The 25,156-nt window shown below is 52.3% G+C and overlaps 1 long non-coding RNA gene across 1 annotated transcript; it reads left to right on the top strand.

Moving 5' to 3' along the window:
* The first annotated feature begins 8,730 nt into the window (after positions 1–8,730).
* Positions 8,731–24,415, top strand: LOC144952496 (uncharacterized). The gene is made up of 3 exons (XR_013640637.1): positions 8,731–8,804; positions 19,310–19,519; positions 24,025–24,415. It is a non-coding gene; the product is annotated as an uncharacterized LOC144952496 (long non-coding RNA).
* The last annotated feature ends 741 nt before the right edge of the window (positions 24,416–25,156 follow it).

Here is a 25,156-nt window from a genome sequence, read left to right as displayed (position 1 = left end):
CCACCACCACCACGACCACCACCACCACGACACCACCACCACAACACCAGTGTCCCTGGGGGGGTCACAGTGTCCCTGGGGGGGTCACAGTGTCGCTGGGGGGGTCACAATGACACTGGGGGGTCACAATGACACTGGGGGAGTCACAGTGACACTGGGGGAGTCACAGTGACACTGGGGGAGTCACAATGACACTGGGGGGTCACAATGACACTGGGGGGTCACAATGAGACTGGGGGAGTCACAGTGACACTGGGGGAGTCACAGTGACACTGGGGAGTCACAATGACACTGGGGGGTCACAATGACACTGGGGGGTCACAATGACACTGGGGGAGTCACAATGACACTGGGGGAGTCACAATGACACTGGGGAGTCACAATGACACTGGGGGGTCACAATGACACTGGGGGGTCACAATGACACTGGGGGAGTCACAGTGACACTGGGGGAGTCACAGTGACACTGGGGGAATCACAATGACACTGGGGGGTCACAATGACACTGGGGGAGTCACAGTGACACTGCGGGAGTCACAATGACACTGGGGGAGTCACAGTGACACTGGGGGAGTCACAATGACACTGGGGGGTCACAGTGACACTGGGGGGGTCACAATGACACTGGGGGGTCACAATGACACTGGGGGGGTCACAGTGACACTGGGGAGTCACAATGACACTGGGGGGGTCACAGTGACACTGGGGGAGTCACAATGACACTGGGGGAGTCACAGTGACACTGGGGGAGTCACAATGACACTGGGGGGGGGGTCACAGTGACACTGGGGGAGTCACAGTGACACTGGGGGAGTCACAATGACACTGGGGGAGTCACAATGACACTGGGAAAGTCACAGTGACACTGGGGGAGTCACAATGACACTGGGGGGGTCACAATGACACTGGGGGAGTCACAGTGACACTGGGGAGTCACAGTGACACTGGGGGAGTCACAATGACACTGGGGGAGTCACAGTGACACTGGGGGAGTCACAATGACACTGGGGAGTCACAATGACACTGGGGGAGTCACAATGACACTGGGGGAGTCACAGTGACACTGGGGGAGTCACAGTGACACTGGGGGAGTCACAGTGACACTGGGGGAGTCACAGTGACACTGGGGAGTCACAATTACACTGGGGGAGTCACAATGACACTGGGGGAGTCACAGTGACACTGGGGGAGTCACAATGACACTGGGGAGTCACAATGACACTGGGGGAGTCACAATGACACTGGGGGAGTAACAGTGACACTGGGGGAGTCACAGTGACACTGGGGGAGTCACAGTGACACTGGGGGAGTCACAGTGACACTGGGGGAGTCACAATGACACTGGGGGAGTCACAATGACACTGGGGGAGTCACAATGACACTGGGGGAGTCACAATGACACTGGGGGAGTCACAATGACACTGGGGGAGTCACAATGACACTGGGGGAGTCACAATGACACTGGGGAGTCACAATGACACTAGGGGGGTCACAGTGACACTGGGGAGGTCACAGTGACACTGCGGGAGTCACAATGACACTGGGGGAGTCACAGTGACACTGGGGGAGTCACAGTGACACTGGGGAAGTCACAGTGACACTGGGGGAGTCACAGTGACACTGGGGGAGTCACAATGACACTGGGGGAGTCACAATGACACTGGGGGAGTCACAGTGACACTGGGGGAGTCACAATGACACTGGGGGAGTCACAATGACACTGGGGAGTCACAATGACACTGGGGGGTCACAATGACACTGGGGGGTCACAATGACACTGGGGGAGTCACAGTGACACTGGGGGAGTCACAGTGACACTGGGGGAGTCACAATGACACTGGGGGGTCACAATGACACTGGGGGGTCACAATGACACTGGGGGAGTCACAGTGACACTGGGGGAGTCACAATGACACTGGGGGAGTCACAGTGACACTGTGGGAGTCACAATGACACTGGGGGGTCACAGTGACACTGGGGGGGTCACAATGACACTGGGGGGTCACAATGACACTGGGGGGGTCACAGTGACACTGGGGAGTCACAATGACACTGGGGGGGTCACAGTGACACTGGGGGAGTCACAATGACACTGGGGAGTCACAGTGACACTGGGGGAGTCACAATGACACTGGGGGAGTCACAGTGACACTGGGGGAGTCACAATGACACTGGGGGGGTCACAGTGACACTGGGGGAGTCACAGTGACACTGGGGGAGTCACAATGACACTGGGGGAGTCACAATGACATTGGGAAAGTCACAGTGACACTGGGGGAGTCACAATGACACTGGGGGGGGGGGGGTAACAATGACACTGGGGAGTCACAGTGACACTGGGGGAGTCACAATGACACTGGGGGGGTCACAATGACACTGGGGAGTCACAATGACACTGGGGGAGTCACAATGACACTGGGGGAGTCACAGTGACACTGGGTGAGTCACAGTGACACTGGGGGAGTCACAGTGACACTGGGGGAGTCACAATGACACTGGGGGGTCACAGTGACACTGGGGGAGTCACAATGACACTGGGGGGTCACAGTGACACTGGGGGAGTCACAATGACACTGGGGGAGTCACAGTGACACTGGGGGAGTCACAGTGACACTGGGGGAGTCACAGTGACACTGGGGGAGTCACAGTGACACTGGGGGAGTCACAGTGACACTGGGGGAGTCACAGTGACACTGGGGGAGTCACAGTGACACTGGGGGAGTCACAATGACACTGGGGGAGTCACAATGACACTGGGGGAGTCACAGTGACACTGGGGGAGTCACAGTGACACTGGGGGAGTCACAATGACACTGGGGGAGTCACAATGACACTGGGGAGTCACAATGACACTGGGGGGGTCACAGTGACACTGGGGAGGTCACAGTGACACTGGAGGAGTCACAATGACACTGGGGGAGTCACAGTGACACTGGGGGAGTCACAGAGACACTGGGGGAGTCACAGTGACACTGGGGGGGGTCACAATGACACTGGGGGGGGTCACAATGACACTGGGGGAGTCACAGTGACACTGGGGGAGTCACAGTGACACTGGGGGAGTCACAGTGACACTGGGGGAGTCACAGTGACACTGGAGGGGGGGGTCACAATGACACTGGGGGGGGTCACAATGACACTGGGGGAGTCACAGTGACACTGGGGGGGTCACAATGACACTGGGGGGGTCACAATGACCCTGGGGGAGTCACAGTGACACTGGGGGGTCACAATGACACTGGGGAGAGTCACAGTGACACTGGGGGAGTCACAGTGACACTGGGGGGGTCACAATGACACTGGGGGGGTCACAATGACACTGGGGGGTCACAATGACACTGGGGGGGTCACAGTGACACTGGGGGAGTCACAGTGACACTGGGGGGGTCACAGTGACCCTGGGGGAGTCACAGTGACACTGGGGGAGTCACAGTGACACTGGGGGGGGGTCACAATGACACTGGGGCGGTCACAGTGACACTGGGGGAGTCACAGTGACACTGGGGGGGTCACAGTGACACTGGGGGGGTCACAATGACACTGGGGGGGGTCACAGTGACACTGGGGGAGTCACAGTGACACTGGGGGAGTCACAATGACACTGGGGGAGTCACAGTGACACTGGGGGGGTCACAGTGACACTGGGGGAGTCACAGTGACACTGGGGGAGTCACAGTGACACTGGGGGAGTCACAATGACACTGGGGGAGTCACAATGACACTGGGGGGGGTAACAATGACACTGGGGAGTCACAATGACACTGGGGAGTCACAATGACACTGGGGGAGTCACAATGACACTTGGGGAGTTACAGTGACACTGGGGGAGTCACAGTGACACTGGGGGAGTCACAATGACACTGGGGGGTCACAGTGACACTGGGGGAGTCACAATGACACTGGGGGGTCACAGTGACACTGGGGGAGTCACAATGACACTGGGTGAGTCACAGTGACACTGGGGGAGTCACAGTGACACTGGGGGAGTCACAGTGACACTGGGGGAGTCACAGTGACACTGGGGGAGTCACAGTGACACTGGGGGAGTCACAGTGACACTGGGGGAGTCACAGTGACACTGGGGGAGTCACAATGACACTGGGGGAGTCACAATGACACTGGGGGAGTCACAATGACACTGGGGGAGTCACAGTGACACTGGGGGAGTCACAATGACACTGGGGGAGTCACAATGACACTGGGGAGTCACAATGACACTGGGGGGGTCACAGTGACACTGGGGAGGTCACAGTGACACTGGTGGAGTCACAATGACACTGGGGGAGTCACAGTGACACTGGGGGAGTCACAGTGACACTGGGGGAGTCACAGTGACACTGGGGGAGTCACAGTGACACTGGGGGGGGTCACAATGACACTGGGGGGGGTCACAATGACACTGGGGGAGTCACAGTGACACTGGGGGAGTCACAGTGACACTGGGGGAGTCACAGTGACACTGGGGGAGTCACAGTGACACTGGGGGGGTCACAATGACCCTGGGGGAGTCACAGTGACACTGGGGGGTCACAATGACACTGGGGAGAGTCACAGTGACACTGGGGGAGTCACAGTGACACTGGGGGGGTCACAATGACACTGGGGGGGTCACAATGACACTGGGGGGTCACAATGATACTGGTGGGGTCACAGTGACACTGGGGGAGTCACAGTGACACTGGGGGAGTCACAATGACACTGGGGGGGTCACAGTGACACTGGGGGAGTCACAGTGACACTGGGGGGGTCACAGTGACCCTGGGGGAGTCACAGTGACACTGGGGGAGTCACAGTGACACTGGGGGGGGTCACAATTACACTGGGGCGGTCACAGTGACACTGGGGGAGTCACAGTGACACTGGGGGGGTCACAGTGACACTGGGGGGGTCACAATGACACTGGGGGGGGTCACAGTGACACTGGGGGAGTCACAGTGACACTGGGGGAGTCACAATGACACTGGGGGAGTCACAGTGACACTGGGGGGGTCACAGTGACACTGGGGGAGTCACAGTGACACTGGGGGAGTCACAGTGACACTGGGGGGGGGGGTCACAATGACACTGGGGGGTCACAATGACACTGGGGGGGTCACAATGACACTGGGGAAGTCACAATGACACTGGGGGGGTCACAATGACACTGGGGGGGTCACAATGACACTGGGGAGTCACAATGACACTGGGGGGGTCACAGTGACACTGGGGAGGTCACAGTGACACTGGGGGAGTCACAATGACACTGGGGGAGTCACAGTGACACTGGGGGAGTCACAGTGACACTGGGGGAGTCACAGTGACACTGGGGGAGTCACAGTGACACTGGGGGGGGGTCACAATGACACTGGGGGGTCACAATGACACTGGGGGAGTCACAGTGACACTGGGGGAGTCACAGTGACACTGGGGGAGTCACAGTGACACTGGGGGAGTCACAATGACACTGGGGGAGTCACAGTGACACTGGGGGAGTCACAATGACACTGGGGCAGTCACAATGACACTGGGGGAGTCACAATGACACTGGGGGAGTCACAATGACACTGGGGGAGTCACAATGACACTGGGGAGTCACAATGACACTGGGGGGGTCACAGTGACACTGGGGGAGTCACAGTGACACTGGGGAGGTCACAGTGACACTGGGGGAGTCACAATGACACTGGGGGAGTCACAGTGACACTGGGGGAGTCACAGTGACACTGGGGGAGTCACAGTGACACTGGGGGAGTCACAGTGACACTGGGGGGGGGTCACAATGACACTGGGGGGGGGGTCACAATGACACTGGGGGAGTCACAGTGACACTGGGGGAGTCACAGTGACACTGGGGGAGTCACAGTGACACTGGGGGAGTCACAGTGACACTGGGGGAGTCACAGTGACACTGGGGGGGGGGGGGTCACAATGACACTGGGGGAGTCACAGTGACACTGGGGGGGTCACAATGACACTGGGGGGGTCACAATGACCCTGGGGGAGTCACAGTGACACTGGGGGGTCACAATGACACTGGGGGGAGTCACAGTGACACTGGGGGAGTCACAGTGACACTGGGGGGGTCACAATGACACTGGGAGGGTCACAATGACACTGGGGGGTCACAATGACACTGGGGGGGGTCACAGTGACACGGGGGAGTCACAGTGACACTGGGGGAGTCACAATGACACTGGGGGGGGTCACAGTGACACTGGGGGAGTCACAGTGACACTGGAGGGGTCACAGTGACCCTGGGGGAGTCACAGTGACACTGGGGGAGTCACAGTGACACTGGGGGGGTCACAATGACACTGGGGGGGTCACAGTGACACTGGGGGAGTCACAGTGACACTGGGGGGGTCACAGTGACACTGGGGGGGTCACAATGACACTGGGGGGGTCACAGTGACACTGGGGGAGTCACAGTGACACTGGTGGAGTCACAGTGACACTGGGGGAGTCACAGTGACACTGGTGGAGTCACAATGACACTGGGGGGGTCACAATGACACTGGGGGAGTCACAGTGACACTGCGGGGGTCACAGTGACACTGGGGGAGTCACAGTGACACTGGGGGAGTCACAGTGACACTGGGGGGGGTCACAATGACACTGGGGGGGTCACAATGACACTGGGGGGGTCACAATGACACTGGGGGAGTCACAATGACACTGAGGGGGTCACAATGACACTGGGGGGGTCACGGTGACACTGGGGGTGTCACGGTGACACTGAGGGGGTCACGGTGACACTGGGGGGGGTCACGGTGACACTGGGGGGGTCACGGTGACACTGAGGGGGTCACGGTGACACTGGGGGGGTCACAGTGACACTGGGGGGGGTCACGTTGACACTGGGGGGGTCACGGTGACACTGAGTGGGTCACGGTGACACTGGGGGGGGGGGTCACGGTGACACTGGGGGGGTCACAATGACACTGGGGGGTCACAATGACACTGGGGGGGGGTCACGGTGACACTGGGGGTGTCACGGTGACACTGGGGGGGTCACGGTGACACTGAGGGGATCACGGTGACACTGGGGGGGGGGTCACGGTGACACTGGGGGGGTCACAGTGACACTGGAGGGGTCACGGTGACACTGGGGGGGTCACGGTGACACTGGGGGGGGTCACGGTGACACTGGGGGGGGTCACGGTGACACTGGGGGGGGGGTCACGGTGACACTGGGGGGGTCACAATGACACTGGGGGGGTCACAATGACACTGGGGGGGGTCACGGTGACACTGGGGGTGTCACGGTGACACTGGGGGGGTCACGGTGACACTGAGGGGATCACGGTGACACTGGGGGGGGCCACGGTGACACTGGGGGGGTCACGGTGACACTGGGGGGGTCACGGTGACACTGGGGGGGTCACGGTGACACTGGGGGGGGGGTCACGGTGACACTGGGGGGGTCACGGTGACACTGAGGGGGTCACGGTGACACTGGGGGGGTCACAGTGACACTGGGGGGGGGGTCACGGTGACACTGGGGGGGTCACGGTGACACTGGGGGGGGGGGGTCACGGTGACACTGGGGGGGTCACGGTGACACTGGGGGGGTCACAGTGACACTGGGGGGGGTCACGGTGACACCGGGGGGGGGGGGTCACGGTGACACTGGGGGGGTCACGGTGACACTGGGGGGGTCACGGTGACACTGGGGGGGGGGGGGGTCACGGTGACACTGAGGGGGGTCACGGTGACACTGGGGGGGGTCACGGTGACACTGGGGGGGTCACAGTGACACTGGGGGGGGTCACGGTGACACTGGGGGGGTCACAGTGACACTGGGGGGGTCACAATGACACGGGGGGGTCACAATGACACGGGGGGGTCACAATGACACTGGGGGGGTCACAGTGATACTGAGGGGGTCACGGTGACACTGGGGGGGTCACGGTGACACGGGGGGGGGGGGGGGTTCACGGTGGCCCTTGGTGCTATTTATTTGGTGGTATTTATTTGGTGGTATTTATTTTCGTGGTATTTATTTTCGTGTTGTTTATTTTTGTGGCATTTATTTGGTGGTATTTATTTTCGTTGCATTTATTTTCGTGGTATTTATTTTGTGGTATTTATTTTCGTGGTGTTTATTTTTTGGTGCTATTTATTTTCGTGGTATTAATTTTCGTTGTTATTTATTTTCGTGGTGTTTATTTTCCTGGTGTTTATTTTCCTGGTGTTTATTTATTTCCATGGTATTTAAAACAGCGGGTAAACTCCGCCCCAAAGCGAGCGCGCGCCGAGCAGGGGAGGGTCTTGAGACGTGGGGCTGCTGCACGCACGCAGACAGCCGCAGTAGCATCCACAGCAGCAGTAGCAGCAGTAACAGCAGCAGCAACAGCAGCAGTAACAGTAACAGCAGCAGCAGTAGCAGCAACAGTAACAGTAGAAGTACCATCAGTAGCAGCAGTAAAAGTAGCAGCAGCAGTAGCAACAACAGCAGCAACAGCAGCAGCAGCAGTACAGCAGCAGTAGCAGCAGTAGTAGCAGCAGCAGCAGTAACAGCAGTAGTAGTAGCAGCAGTATCATCATCAGCAGTAACAGCAGCAGTAGTAGCAGCAGTATCATCATCAGCAGTAACAGCAGCAGTAGTAGCAGCAGTATCATCATCAGCAGCAGCATCAGCTGCGCCGTTTCAACTCCTCATCATCATCAGCAGCAGCATCAGGAGCTCCACCGTGGGAGGCGACTGGCAAGGCGAGAGTGGTGCAGGCAGCGATGATGATGAAGATGATGATGGTGGTGGTGGTGGTGTCTGCCTAGCCTCGCATCAGCAGAGGGTCGAGGCGGTGAGAGACGCGGTGCTGTGGGTGAGTTTGGGTGGGTGGGTGTGTGGGTCAGTGTGGGTGGGTGGGTATATGTGTGGGTGAGTGGGGGTGTGTGTGGGTGAGTGTGTGGGTGGGTGTGTGTGTCTGTGGGTGACTTTGTGTTAGTGTGTGAGTTAACGTGGGCGAGTGTGTGTGAGTGTGTGTGTGAATGTGTGGGTGAGTGTATGGGTGAGTGGGGGTGAGTGCGGGTGAGTGTGCGGATGAGTGTGTGGGTGAGTGTGTGGGTGAGTGTGGATAAGTGTATGCGCTGTATGTGATTGTGGATCCCCCTAATAGAATATATTCGCCGGTTAGAAACATTTAGGCTGGCCTGTCTATGATCCATCCTGGGTTTAACCAGGCTGGATTGTAGGAGGAGTTCACAAATCCTTGAAAGATCTGGGCAAAGTCCCATCGGTGAGCTCCTCCGGCAGGCAAGGCTGCATTGGCTGGGTCACGTAGCCCGCATGCCCAGCCACCGCATGCCTAAACAGCTTTTCGGCCGGATCGAGGGGGCTAAACAGGCGCGGCACGGGCTAGAGAAGAGATGGAATGATGTGGTACAGGAGGCACGGGCTAGAGAAGAGATGGAGTGACGTGGCACAGGAGGACGTGGAGCTGAGTGGACTTGCCGATGACTGGTACCAGCGGTGTCAAGATCGGCCTCAGAGGAGGAGGCTCGGTAAGGACGCTACTGGGCAGTTGGAGGCAGTCGCCCTCCAACAACAACGGTGGGCAGAAGATTGACGCTCACAACAACGAGCGGAGCGCCGGGTGGCTAAAGCACAACACGTTGGCACAGTAGGGGGCACAGGTGGTGCATCAGTCAGTCGTTTCGGTCATCTCAGTCAGTCGACTAGTGGCACCTGCTGGGTCTGCCCCGTGACCTCCTGCCAGCGGGCGTTCGACACTTCACGTGGCCTCAAGGTGCACATTGCCTGGCACAAGCGTCGTGGTGACGTCACCGCCACTGAGTGGCGAATGGCGGTTGTTGCTGTAGGTGTGTGAGTGTGTGTGGGTGAGTGGGGGTGTGAAGTGTTAAAAACACAAGTATTTATAATCCGTAACGAGCGTACGTTCTTGAGAAATTAGTTTTCAATTTAGTATAGTAATGTATAGTAGTGTATAGTGTAGTGTATAATGTAGTGTATAGTAGTGTATAGTAGTGTATAGTGTAGTGTATAGTTGTGTATAGTAGTGTATAGTGTAGTGTATAGTGGTGTATAGTGTAGTCTATAGTGCAGTGTATAGGAGTGTATAGTAGTGTATAATGTAGTGTATACTATAGTGTATAGTGCAGTGGAAAGTAGTGTATAGTGTAGTGTATGGTGTAGTGTATAATGCAGTGTAGTGTATAGTAGTGTAGTGTATAGTGTAGTGTAAAGTGTAGTGTAGTGTATAGTGTAGTGTATAGTGTAGTGTATGGTGCAGTGTTGTGTATAATAGTGTATAGTGTAGTGTATAGTGTAGTGTAAAGTGTAGTGTATAGTGTAGTGTATAGTAGTGTATAGTGTAGTGTATAATGTAGTGTATATCGTAGTGTATAGTAGTGTATATTGTAGTGTATAGTGTAGTGTATAGTGTAAAGTGTAGTGTATAGTGTAATGTATAGTAGTGTATAGTAGTGTATTGTGTAGTGTATAGTGTAGTTTATAGTGTAGTGTATAGTGTAGTGTATAGTAGTGTATAGTGTAGTGTATAGTGTAGTGTATAGTAGTGTATAGTGTAGTGTATAGTAGTGGATAGTGTAGTGTATAGTAGTGTATAGTAGTGTATAGTGTAGTGTATAGTGTAGTGTATAGTAGTGTTTAGTGTAGTGTATAGTGTAGTGTATAGTAGTGTATAATGTAGTGTATAGTGTAGTGTAGTGTATAGTGTAGTGTATAGTGTAGTGTATAGTGTAGTATATAGTGTAGTGCATAGTGTAGTGTATAGTGTAGTGTATAGTGTAGTGTATAGTGTAGTATATAGTGTAATGTATAGTGTAGTGTATAGTGTAGTGTATAGTGTAGTGTATAGTGTAGTGTAATGTACAGTCGCGTAGTTTGTCAACCCAGATGATGATCATTTAAAAGCGGCATCGCAGCTCCCGGCAGTGGCTTACGAACATCGGAAGCGGAGGAGCGTTCCAGACGGCCACAGCAGCGGCACAGTCTCAACGACGATGATGATGATGATGACCTCGTGACCGCCGCCTTTATCCGACGGTTTAGCCAGAAGCCTCCGCGGCCACTGCTGCTGTGAGGATGGCGGTGATGGTTTATAGGCCCTGGACGAGTTCAGCGGCGAGGTGGTTCGCCCGTGCAACGAACTGCGACCTTAGTGCTCGAGTCAATCCATTGCGGTGGCCCTTGAACTCTTAGGCACCATGGTGCTGACTAGGCCTCGGCAAGGTAAGGTAATTTACCCTGTTTACCTGGTAAAAGGGTCAAGGTAAAGGGTAAAGGTGTCGACATTCCAAGGGCTAAGTTAAAGGGAAGGGTAAAGGTAGCGCGAAGTATTACCCGGTAAATACGGTGCCTTGTTTACCGCTAGAAGCTCCGTGGCTCAGTCCGTGGCCTCCATGCTTTTATGAAATGTACTATTATTGGCAGAACTCCACGACTCCAGGAAGTGGCCCCGAAGCTTGCCACAGCGTAAGGGACTATGGTTATTTACAGCCAACGTCAGTTGAGCGTGGACAATTAGACCCAAGCCGAAACATACAGTGAGGGAAAAAAGTATTTGATCCCCTGCTGATTTTGTACGTTTGCCCACTGACAAAGAAATGATCAGTCTATAATTTCAATGGTAGGTTTATTTGAACAGTGAGAGACAGAATAACAACAACAAAATCCAGAAAAACGCATGTCAAAAATGTTATGGGTGTCTATGGATCTCTATGTGTTTCTATTGGTCTCAATGTATCTTTAAGGGTTTCTATGGGTCTCTATCGGTCTCTATGTGTCTCTATGGGTCTCTATGCATCTTTATGGGTCTACATGTATTGCTATGGGTCTCTATGTATCTCTATGTATCTCTATGGGTCTCTCTGGGTCTCAAACTCCCTAATTGTGTTCAGCGTGTGTGGCCGCTTTGAATGTCCACGTGATGAACCCACTCTGTGGAGCTGTCATTTGGGATAGCCAGCGTCGTTTCACTGGGGGCCATACTTGGTGTTTAATAACACGCAAGAGTTCGTTGTAAATGTGTAGCGGTGAAAAACGAGCCAGGGCCCAGTCAGTCCTCTGTATTCGGTACTCCGACTGCTTTTTCAGTGGCTCTGTCATTATTCGTATTACTACTACAGGGACTATTTTACTTATAGCCATTCGACTTACAAACCTTCAGAGATATGAACAAACATGTCCCCTATGTGTCCAGTTGCCTGTTCGGATTGAGATGCGTAAGTTGAACTGCCGTGCAATGAATTGCGGTGGTGGCATCTACATCTGAAAAACGTGAAGAACCAGTGACATCTACGTCTGCAGAACGTGAAGAACTAGTGGCACCGACATCTGCAGAATGTAATAAACCAGTGGCATCTACATCTGCAGAACGTGAAGAACCAGTGGCATCTACAGAATGTGAAGAACCAGAGGCATCTACATCTGCAGAACGTGAACAACCAGTGGCATCTACATCTACATAATGTAAAGAACCAGTGGCATCTACATCTGCAGAACGTGAAGAACCAGTGGCATCTACTTCTGCAGAACGTGAAGAACCAGTGGCATCTACATCTGCAGAACGTGAGGAACCAGTGGAATCTACATCTGCAGAATGTGAAGAACCAGTGGCATCTACATCTGCAGAACGTGCAGAACCAGTGGTATCTACATCTGCAGAACGTGAGGAACCAGTGGCATCTACATCTGCAGAACGTGAAGAACCAGTGGCATCTACATCTGCAGAACGTGAAGAACCAGTGGCATCTACATCTGCAGAACGTGAAGAACCAGTGGCATCTACATCTATAGAACGTGAAGAACCAGTGTCATCTACAGAACGTGAAGAACCAGTGGCATCTACATCTGCAGAACGTGAAGAACCAGTGGCATCTACATCTGCAGAACGTGAAGAACCAGTGGCATCTACAGAACGTGAAGAACCAGTGGCATCTATATCTACAAAACGTGAAGAACCAGTGGCATCTACAGAACGTGAATAACCAGTGGCATCTATATCTACAAAACGTGAAGAACCAGTGGCATCTACAGAACGTGAAGAACCAGTGGCATCTACATCTGCAGAACGTGAAGAACCAGTGGCATCTACATCTACATGAGATTATACAACTTTTACAGCCATCCCCCGTGTTTAGTGCACACAGCACGTTGTTGGACTTAAGAACAATTCGATTTACGAGCAGACCCTCTGGAAACTGAACTCGTTCGTAAGAAGAGGGGTGGTGGGGTGGGGTGGGGGAATTCCCTTTTCACTACCAAAACGCCTTGTGGACGTTTTATTCTTCTGCCGTTTCAATTCGAATGTGATGTTGACTTTGTTTCCGCGCACACAATCCTGTTAAGCCAGTTAACCCACTCGGGTGTTTGCACGTTCGCGTGTGTGTTGTAGCAACGCCCCGAAGCCGCTACCTACCAAAGTGCCATTTGATTTGACACATAGTAGGAGCAGCAGGGCTCTGGGCGACTAATATTTCCATATTAGAGGGGTGGGGTTTTTTACGTTCTTTAGATTTCCGTGAATATAAATGTCGCATCGTTAAACCCAACCAACACCACACAGCACAGCCAATGAGAATAGCTGCCAACCCAGATGGCTCACCCCGTGTTCCTGTTCAGGGAAATTGAGTTTGCAGGTCCGTATGGCGTACTGCCGTTTCAACACGGGCACAAAATAAAAAAGTTTATTTTTGTGTTTTTCCCTCCTGATGTGATTTATAGGACTAACGTTGAGATTTATAAAGGGGTACGGGGTGACCTTTAATGTCTGAATGTATCTGTAATGAGGTAGGCACTGATAATGTGTGTGCAGATATGGAGACCCACGTAGACCCACAGAGATACACAGAGACCCACAGACACACACAGAGACCCCACAGAGACCCACAGAGATACATACCTGTCAACTCATACGGTTTAACCGTTTCAATACGGGCACAAAATAAAAAAAGTGTCTATTTGTTTCTCCCATGTGATGGAACTTTGTGTCGGATGAACGTTGACATTTATAAGGGGAACGGGTTGACCAATAAGGTTTGAATTGGTCTTCAATAAGGTAGGGCACTGAGAAGGGGTTGACAGGTATGAATTAGTAAGCGATTTGGGTCACGTGAACATAGACGTGACCAATTAGTTACTTAGTTCAGCACTAAGCGGTTGTGTGTTGGAAATTAAACCCACTACAACGTTTACAATTATATTGGAGTGTATAGTGTAGTGTATAGTGTAATATACTAGTTCAGCACTAACCGGTTTTGTGTTGGAAATTAAACCCACTACAACGTTTACAATTATAGTGGAGTGTATAGTGTAGTGTAGTATACTAGTTCAGCACTAACCGGTTATGTATTGGATAATAAACCCATACAACTACATTTACAATAATAGTGTAGTGTATAGTGTAGTGTATAGTAGTATATAGTAGTGTATAGTGTAGTGTACTAGTTCAGCACAAAGCGGTTGCGTGTTGGAAATTAAACCCACTACAACGTTTACAATTGTAGTGGAGTGTATAGTGTAGTGTATAGTAGTATATAGTAGTGTATAGTGTAGTGTATAGTGTACTGTGTGTCTTGTATGTAGTGTATAGTGTAGTGTATAGTGTAGTGTATAGTGTAGTGTATAGTAGTGTGTAGTGTAGTGTATAGTGTAGTGTATAGTGTAGTGTGTGTAGTGTATGTAGTGTATAGTGTAGTGTATAGTGTAGTATACTAGTTCAGCACTAACCGGTTCTGTGTTGGATAATAAACCCACACTACTACAATTACAATAATAGTTAAATTTCGATTTAAAGCTTTCGTGACTGCAGGGATTCATCTTCTTGGTTCTTTCGGTAAAGTCACGTAGAAGGGAAGTAATAAAATAATAAAAATAAAACATAATAAAACAATTCTCACGACGTTTCGGCCACAACGCAAGGATGGCTGCTTGCGTTGTGGCCGAAACGTCGTGAGAATTGTTTTATTATGTTTTATTTTTATTATTTTATTACTTCCCTTCTACAATAATAGTGTAGTGTATAGTGTAGTGTATAGTAGTATATAGTAGTGTATAGTGTAGTGTATAGTGTACTGTGTGTCTTGTATGTAGTGTATAGTGTAGTGTATAGTGGAGTGTATAGTAGTGTATAGTGTAGTGTACTTTTACTATTCGAGTACATTCTAGATTTGAAGTTTTCGTGACTGCACGGATCCATACTCTTGGTTCTATCGGTAAAGTCACGTGGGTGAAGATAATAAAACAAATAAAAGATATAAAATTAATTAATTAAATTAAATCACAATGTTTCGATTGCAACACAAGCAATCATCATCAGGTGTGACAACCACAGCAAGCCATTTTAGCGATGATTGCTTGTGTTGCAATCGAAACGTCGTGATTTGATTTAATATATTTTTTTATCTTTTATTTTTTTATTTTATTTACCTACGTGACTTTACCGAAAGAACCAATAGTATACATTCGAGTACAATAGTAGTATTCACAGTTGTAAATGTTGTATAGTTGTAAATGTTGTGGGTTTTTAACACTAGCAGTATTGTAGTGTTGTATAGTTGTGAATGTTGTGGGTTTTTAACACTAGTAGTATTGTAGTGTTGTATAGTTGTTAATGTTGTGGGTTTTGAACTCTAGTAGTATTGTAGTGTTGTATAGTTGTAAAAGTTGTGGGTTTTGAACTCTAGTAGTACTGTAGTGTTGTATAGTTGTTAATGTTGTGGGTTATGAACTCGAGTAGTATTGTACAGCTATGAGTCAGCCAAGGGGGTCTCACCTGGAGACGCAGATTGTGGATTGTGCTCAGGGCGCTCTCATTAACTCACTTTGTCACGCCGCGCATGCCACCACACCGGTATTTGTGGGTGGCTGGAAGGGGGTGGATGTGGGTAGGTGAGTGTGGGTGGGCTGGGTGAGTGTGGGTGGGTGAGTGTCTGTGGGTGAGTGTGGGTGGGTGGGTGTATGTGGGTGAGTGTTAGTGGGAGAGTATGGGTGGGTGTGGGTGGGTGGGTGAGTGAGTAGGTATGGGTGAGTGTAGGTGGCTGGGTGGGTGATTGAGTGTGGGTGAGTGTTTGTGCCTGGGTGGGTGGGTGAGTGTGGGTGGGTGATTGTGGGTGGGTGGGTGGGTGAGTGTGGGTGAGTGAGTGAATAGGTATGAGTGAGTGTAGGTGGGTGGGTGAATGAATGTGGTGAGTGTTTGTGCCTGGGTGGGTGAGTGTGGGTGGGTGGAGGTGGGTGAGTGTTAGTGGGAGAGTATGGGTGGGTGTGGGTGGGTGGGTGAGTGAGTAGGTATGGCTGAGTGTAGGTGGCTGGGTGATTGAGTGTGGGTGAGTGGTTGTGCCTGGGTGGGTGAGTGTGGGTGGGTGATTGTGGGTGGGTGGTTGGGTGAGTGTGGGTGAGTGAGTGAATAGGTATGAGTGAGTGTAGGTGGGTGGGTGAATGAATGTGGTGAGTGTTTGTGCCTGGGTGGGTGAGTGTGGGTGGGTGGAGGTGGGTGAGTGTTAGTGGGAAAGTATGGGTGGGTGTGGGTGGGTCTGTGGGTGAGTGTGGGTGAGTGAGTGTGGGTGAGTGAGTGTGGGCAGGAGACTGCCAAACAACAGGGAGTGGCTCTTCTTCTGAACAAAAGAATGAAGGGGGCATGGGAGAGTGGTGGTTTGGGAAGCTGTAAGCCCCAGGCTACTTTGGGCTCACCTTCCCATCACCCAGATGCGAGGAGTGGTGGTCATGGTTACTTATGCCCCCACCGAAGACGAACATCCATGGAGGGATGCAGGCAAGGCCGATGAGTGAGATGCTTTCTGTGACCTCATGTCACAGGTGCTGGCTAAAGTGGCCCCTCGGGACAGAGTCATCTTGTTGGGTGACTTCAAGGCCGGAGTTGGTCATGATGCTGGCACCTGGTCTGGAGTTATTGGAAGGCATGGGTCAAGATCAGCTAAATAACAACGGCAGGAGGCTGCTAGATATTTGTGCAACCCATGGGCTTGTAATTACCAACACGCTGTTCCGGCATCGGCGCATCCACACAACATCATGGATGCATGCCGGGTCCAAGCAAGAACATCTGCTGGACTACATAGTGACGGAACAGCGGTTGCGAGGACATTGCCTTGACACCAGAACCGACCGTGGAACTGATCTGCCCTCTGATACATCGACTTGTCATCTGTAAGATGCGCCTGCCATTTTTCCACTCCGGTGGTGGGTGTACACCCAGGGCCCCATTCAAACCCAAGGTGGCCTGGTCTCAGCTAGCTGATGAAAGTTGCAAGCGAGAATTTCATCATCACTTGCGGCTGGGGGTTGGCATCGTCCCCCACTCCTGCTGATGTCGAGGGAAAATGGGCGAGGTTTACGACTGTGACTCATGCAGCTGCAATGACTGCTTTGGTATACGCGGTCCAGACCTCCCCAGAGACCCTGGCTGACAGAGGAGGTGTTCAGGCTGGCTGAGAAAAAGCAGCAGGCCCACTCTCATCGTCTACAGAGTCCCACGTCAGAGAATGAGGAGGCTTACCGCAGCCTTTGCTCGGAAGTTCGGAGAGCCGTGAGGTGCTGCAAGGATGGGTGATGGTCGCGGGTTGCTGAAGAGATGGAGTCTGCCTCAAATGCCCGCGATCACAAATCGCTCTTTAATTCCATCAAAAAGTAACCTGCAGCGCCACACCTATAACCATCATTAGGGGAAAGAACGGTGATCTAATCTCCGACCCCCAGGAACAGGTTTGCAGATTTGCTGAGCATTTCTGTGAAGTCCTGGGGGAGGGGAATTTCCTCAGCCTAGAAAATATCGTGGGACAAAGTGGGGATGACCCTGCCAAGGCTGCGGTGCCTCAAATATTGGAAGAAGAAGTCACCCCCTGTGAGTGGCTGGCAGAGGTGCCATCTGTTGAGGAAGTATTGAAGGCGATCCAGAGTCTGAGACCAAGAAAGGCACTGGGCAGAGATGAACTCCCAAGGAAAATGCTGAGGGAGGGTGGCGTTTGTGCACAGACTGCCTTACATGACGTCATAACAACAGTCTGGACCACTGGACGGGTTCCGCAGGATGGGAAGGATGCCCTGATGATCCCCCTTTTTAAGAAGAGGGACCGCACAGACTGTAACAACTACAGGGGCATCTCACTCTTCAGTTCGCCAGGTAAAGTCCGGGCAAGGTTATTTAACATCGCCTTGCCAGGCACGCTGATGAGAGGCTTGCGGAGCCCCAATGCGGTTTAAGGAAAGGGCGGTCCTGCACAGATGCCATATTTTCTGTCCGTCTGCTACAGCAGAGGTGTAGGGAATTCCAACAAGACCTACATCTCTGCTTTATTGACATAGTCAAGGCCTATGACACCATCAGTAGTCCTGGGCTCTGGGTTGTTTTTCGTGCTTTCGGAGTCCCTGACCCTTTGCTCACGATCATTAAGGACCTTCATGATGGTGAGCGGGCCCGGGTAAAACTACGTGGCCGGGAGTAGGAGCCATTCCCTGCATACCTTGGGGTGCGACAGGGATGTCCTCTGGCTCCCACATTAGTTGACATCTATTTTGGCCACGAAGTTCGTGAAGCCTTCAATAGCCATACCAGAGGAATTTCCATCTGGTACAGATACAATGGGAGGCTGATCGATGCCTGGGTGCGGTCAAGGGATGGCTCCCTATTGCTCAACCACGTTATGTTTGCCGATGATTTGGTAATAGCTGCTCATTCAGAAGAGGAGTTGGAGACGCTGCTGCTGAGACTGGAGCGTGCCACTAAGAGGTGAGGCCTTACCATCAGCCCCACCATAACTAAGCACCTGCCTGGGTATTTAGTACCATCGGACACTCCACCCCACGGGGCAGTAGTGGAGAGAGTGGAGAGTTTCCCATACCTGGGCAGTGTGATCATGACCGTTTGTGTGGTTGTCTGTGTGTGTGTGTGGTTAACTGAACCCTGTGGGAGCCTTAGTCTGGCTCTGTGAGCCTCAGTGATTAACACTGAACCCTGTGGGAGCCTCAGTCTGGCTTTGTGAGCCTCAATGATTAACACTGAACCCTGTGGGAGCCTTAGTCTGGCTCTGTAAGCCTCAGTGATTACTGGACGGGGCCATGTACAGTCAAATCTTGGGTGAGAACCTCCTTCCCTTAGCCAGGGCATTGAAATTGGGTCGTGGATGGGTATTCCAGCATGACAAAAACCCAAAACACACGGCCAAGGCAACAAAGGAGTGGCTCAAGAAGAAGCACATTAAGGTCCTGGAGTGGCGTAGCCAGTCTCCAGACCTTAATCCCATTGAAAATCTGTGGAGGGAGCTGAAGGTTCGAGTTGCCAAACGTCAGCCTCAAAACGTCGATGTCCGTGGTGCCGGTTTCATGTCGCAGCGGAACGTGCACAGCCGTGAGCTCCGGCGCAAGACGACGAGGAGGAGGAGGAGGAAGAGGAGGAGGTGAGTGGTGAGGAGGAGGAGGAGTCAGCGATGTGGTCCGTGGGGATCTCCCGGGCGGGGAGTCGAACCTGGGCCTGGACGCTGCTGTGGGGATGGGGACTCCTCGTGGCACGGGTCGGTACTGGTGACGCAATGGCGACAGCAGGTGACCCTACACACACTTACACACACTCGCACACTCACTCATACACTCACACACACACATTCACACACTCACTTACACACACTTACACACACTTACACACACTCAGACTTACACTCACTTACACACTCACACACACACTCACACACTCACACAGTCACTTACACACTTACACACACACTCACTTACACAGTCACACACACTCACACACACTCACACACTTACACACTCACACACACTCAGACTTACACTCACTTACACACTCACACACACTCACACACACACTCACACACTTACACACTCACTCATACACTCACACACACACATTCACACACTTACACACTCACACACACTAACACACTTACACACACTAACACACACTCAGACTTACACACACTCACACACTCACACACACACTTACACACACTAATACACACTTACACTCACTTACACACACTCAGACTTACACTCACTTACACACTCACACACACTCACACACACACTCACACACTTACACACTCACTCATACAACAACAACAACAACAACCGCCATTCGCCACTAAGTGGCGGTGACGTCACCACGATGCTTGTGCCAGGCCATGTGCACCTTGAGGCCACGTGAAGTGTCGAACGCCCGCTGGCAGGAGGTCACGGGGCAGACGCAGGTGCCAGGGGTCGACTGACCGAGATGACCGAGATGACTGGCTGATGCACCACCTGTGCCCCCTACTGTACCAACTTGCTGTGCTTTAGCCACCCGGCGCTCCGCTCGTTGTTGTGAGCGTCGCTCCTCCGCCCTCCATTGTTGTTGGAGGGCGACTGCCTCCAACTGCCCAGTAGCGTCCTTCACGAGCCTCCTCCACTGAGGCCAATCTTGACACCACTGGTACCAGTCATCGGCAAGTCCACTCAGCTCCACGTCCTCCTGTACCACATCATTCCATCTCTTCTCCAGCCCGTGCCGCGCCCGTTTAGCCCCCTCGATCCGGCCGAACAAAAGCTGTTTAGGCATGCGGTGGCTGGGCATGCGGGCTACATGACCCAGCCAACGCAGCCTTGCCTGCCGGAGGAGCTCACTGATGGGACTTTGCCCAGATCTTTCAAGGACTTGTGAGCTCCTCACACAATCCAGCCTGGTTAAACCCAGGATGGATCGTAGGCAGGCCAGCCTAAATGTTTCTAACCGGCGAAGATGCTCCATTAGGGGGGTCCACATTTCGCAAACGTAGAGAAGGGAGGGAATGACTGTGGCCGAGAAGACCTGAAGTTTCGTGCGGAGCGACAGACCAGGTAGCTTCCACACAGCGTTACGCAACCGATGAAAAGATATTGCCGCTCGACTGATTCGGAGTGAGACCTCTGCTGTTAAACTCGAGCCGGTCATAAACACACTGCCCAGGTATGGGAAACTCTCCACACTCTCCACAACTGCCCCATCACCGATTGGGAGTTGTGGGAGTGGAGTGTCCGATGGTACAAAATATCCAGGCAGGTGCTTAGTTTTGGTGGGGCTGATGGTAAGGCCCCACCTCTTAGTGGCACGCTCCAGTCTCAGCAGCAGTGTCTCAAACTCCTCCTCTGAATGAGCAGCTATTACCAAATCATCGGCATACATAACGAGGTTTACCAATAAGGAGCCATCCCTTGATCGCACCGGGGCATCGATCAGCCTCCCATTATATCTGTACCAAATGGAAATTCCCCCGGTACAGCTATTGAAGGCTTCACGAACTACGTGGTCAAAATAGATGGTAAATAATGTGACTCCCAGCCACGTAGTTTTAACCGGGCCCGCTCACCATCATGAAGGTCCTTAATGAGCATGAGCAGCGGGTCAGGGACTCCGAAAGTATGAAGAAAAACCCAGAGCCCAGGCCTACTGATGGTATCATAGGCCTTGACCAGGTCAATAAAGCAGAGATGTCGGTCTTGTTGGAATTCCCTACACCTCTGCTGTAGCAGACGGACGGAAAATATGGCATCTGTGCAGGACAGCCCTTTCCTGAAACCGCATTGGGGCACTGCAAGCCTCTCCTCAGCGTGTCTAGCAAGGCGATGTGGAATAATCCTTGCCAGGACCTTTCCCGGTACACTGAGGAGTGAGATGCCCCTGTAGTTGTTACAGTCTGTGCAGTCCCCCTTCTTAAAGAAGGGGACCACCAGGGCATCCTTACCATCCAGGGGAACCCGTCCAGTGGTCCAGACTGTTGTTATGATGTCATGTAGGGCAGTCTGTGCACAAACGCCACACTCCCGCAGCATTTCGCTTGGGAGTTCTTCTCTGCCCAGTGCCTTTCCTGGTCTTAGACTCTGGATCGACTTCAGTACTTCCTCAACGTATGGCACCTCAGCCAGCCACTCGCAGGGGGTGACTTCCTCCTCCAATATTTGAGGCACCGCAGCCTCAGCAGGGTCATCCCCACTTTGTCCCATGATGTTTTCCAGGCTGAGGTATTCCCCCTCCCCCAGGACCTCACAGAAATGCTCAGCAAATCTGCAAACCTGTTCCTGGGGGTTGGAAATTTGATCACCGTTCTTTACCCTAATGATGGTAATAGGTGTGGTGCTGCAGGTTACTTTTTTGATGGAGTTATACAGTGATTTGTGACCGCGGGCCACTGAGGCAGACTCCATCTCCTCAGCAACCCGCAACGACCACCCATCCTTGCAGCGCCTCACGGCTCTCCGAACCTCCGAGCGAAGGCTGCGGTAAGCCTCCTCATTCTATGACGTGGGATGCTGTAGCCGATGAGAGTGGGCCTGTCGCTTTTTCTCGACCATCCTGAACACCTCCTCTGTCAGCCAGGGTCTCTGGGGAGGTCTGGACCGCGTACCCAAAGCAGCCATTGCAGCTGCATGAGTCACAGTCCTAAACCTCGCCCATTTACCCTCGACATCAGGAGGAGTGGGGGATGATGCCAACCCCAGCCGCAAGCGATGATGAAATTCTCATTTGCAAACTTTTATCAGCTAACTGAGACCAGGCCACCTTAGGTTGGAACGGGGTCTTGGGTGTACACCCACCACCGGAGTGGAAGAATGGCAGGCACATCTTACAGATGACAAGTCGATGGTTAGAGGGCAGATCAGCTCCACGGTAGGTCCTGGTGTCAAGGACATGGGCTCGCATGCGCTGATCCGTCACTATGTAGTCCAGCAGATGTTCTTGCTTGGACCCGGCATGCATCCATGATGTTGTGTTGATGCACCGATGCCGGAACAGCGTTTTGGTAATTACAAGCCCATGGGCTGCACAAAAATCTAGCAGCCTCCTACCGTTGTTATTGAGTTGATCTGGCCCATGCCTTCCAATCACTCCAGACCAGGTGCCAGCATCGTGACCAACTCGGGCATTGAAGTCACCCAACAAGATGACTTTATCCCGAGGGGCCACTTTAGTTAGCACCTGTGACAGGAGGTCATAGAAGGCATCTGACTCATCGGCCGTGCCTGCATCCCTCCACGGATGTTCTTCTTCAGTGGGGGCATAAGTTACCACGACCACCACTCCTCGCCGCCGGTTGATTGGGAAGGCGAGCCCAAAGTAGCCTGGGGCTTACAGCTTCCCACACCTCACCGCCACGCTCCCACACCCCCTTCATTCTTTTGTTCAGAAGAAGAGCCACACCCTGTTGTTTGGCAGTCTCCTGCCCCGAGTAGAGGACTGACCACCCCTCATGGTGGCAGGAGCCAGAGCCGGTCCACCGGACCTCCTGAATGCCAGAGAGATCGAGGCAGTACCGGTCCAGCTCCCGATAGAGGAGTGGCAGCCTCTCCTCCGCAGTGAGCGTTCGAACATTCCACGTGGCCATCCGTAGTGGCTTGTCGTTGTTTCTGGAGGAGCCCCGAGGATAAAGATTAAATCTCCTGGCTCCGCCAGATGGGGTTTGGCCAGGAGACGTCATAGACGCCTGTCCCCCCGGGGCCTCCGGCACAAGCTTATTAGTTAGATATTTTAGTCGTGGTTTCGTGGTAATTTATTGAAGGTGGAGGGGTTACCAGCCCCTCGCACCCGTCGTTTAGCGACTGTGGTGGTCACAGACGCCATGAGGGGAGAGGCCAATCGGAATTGGCCCTCCCCCCACAGCACTGTCCACGACAGAGTTGCCCGTCCGGCACCGCGAGGAGGTAGGGGGTTGTTTTTGCCGGATATATATATACACACACATATATATACACATATACACACACATATATATACACACACATATATATACACATATATATACACATAAACACACACATACATGCACAAACATACACTTGTATATACACACGCATATATAAACATTTAACACACTTATACGCACGCTCTTATATATAAAAAAAAACACATAAGTGAGTGTGTGTATATTTACACTGATATAAGTGGTGACTATTACATAAGTGTTTGTGTATATATTGACAATTGTTAACAGTGCTGTAGTGAATGGAGTGAATAGTGGTGTAGTGAATAGTGGTATAGTGAATAGTGTGAATTGTGGTGATTTACTTTCAATGTCTTACAGGAATCTCAACGACCAGATCATCAGCAACAGTGCCAGCGACTCCATCCGTAGTAACAACAACAACAACACGGACGACAACAACAACAACATCAGCAGTGCTTTCCACAACAACTACAAACACCACGCCACCACCAAACACTGCAGGAGCAGCAGCAGCAACAACATCAACACAACCAAACATGATGCCATCGCTGGCGACAACGCAGGGACAAGTCGCAGCAGCTTATAACACTCCTACCAACACATCAACAACAGCTGCACCATCAATAGCAGTAGCTCCAACAGCCCCAGGTCCAACAACAACAGTAGCTCCAACATTACCAGCAGCTCCACCAACAATCCCAGCTACAACATCAACAACAGCTTATAACACTCCTACCAACACATCAACAACATCTACAACATCAACAGCAGCTCGAACATTACCAGTAGCTACAACATCAACAGCAGCTACAACATCAACAGCAGCTACAACTTTACCAGCAGCTCCACCAACATCCCCAGGTACAACAACAGCAGGAACTCCAACAACCCCAGGTCCATCACCAACCCCAGCTACAACAACAACAACAGCTCCACCATCAACAGCAGCTCCAACAACAACCCCAGGTCCAACAAGAACAGCAGTTCCAACAACAGCAGCTCCCCCATCAACAGCAGCTACATCAGCTACAACATCAACAACAGCTCCACCATCAACATCAGCTCCAACAACAGCAGCAACAACAACAGCAGCTCCATCATCATCATCAGCTGCAATATCAACATCAGCTACAACATCAACATCAGCTCCAACATCATCATCATCAGCTCCATCAACAGCAGCTCCAACAATCCCAGGTCCAACAACATCAGCTCCAACAACAACAGCAGCTCCAACAACAACAACAGCTCCAACAACAACAGCAGCTCCAACAACAACAACAGCTCCAACAACAACAGCTCCAACAACAACAGCAGCTCCAACAACAACAGCAGCTCCAACAACAACAGCAGCTCCAACAACAACAGCAGCTCCAACAACAACAGCAGCTCCAACAACAACAACAGCTCCAACAACAACAGCAGCTCCAACAACAACAACAGCTCCAACAACAACAACAGCTCCAACAACAACAGCAGCTCCAACAAC

The sequence above is a fragment of the Lampetra fluviatilis genome, chromosome 68 (assembly GCF_964198595.1).
Source record: "Lampetra fluviatilis chromosome 68, kcLamFluv1.1, whole genome shotgun sequence".
NCBI classification, from domain to species: Eukaryota; Metazoa; Chordata; class Hyperoartia; order Petromyzontiformes; family Petromyzontidae; genus Lampetra; species Lampetra fluviatilis.
This window is presented reverse-complemented; position numbering and strand designations above follow the sequence as displayed.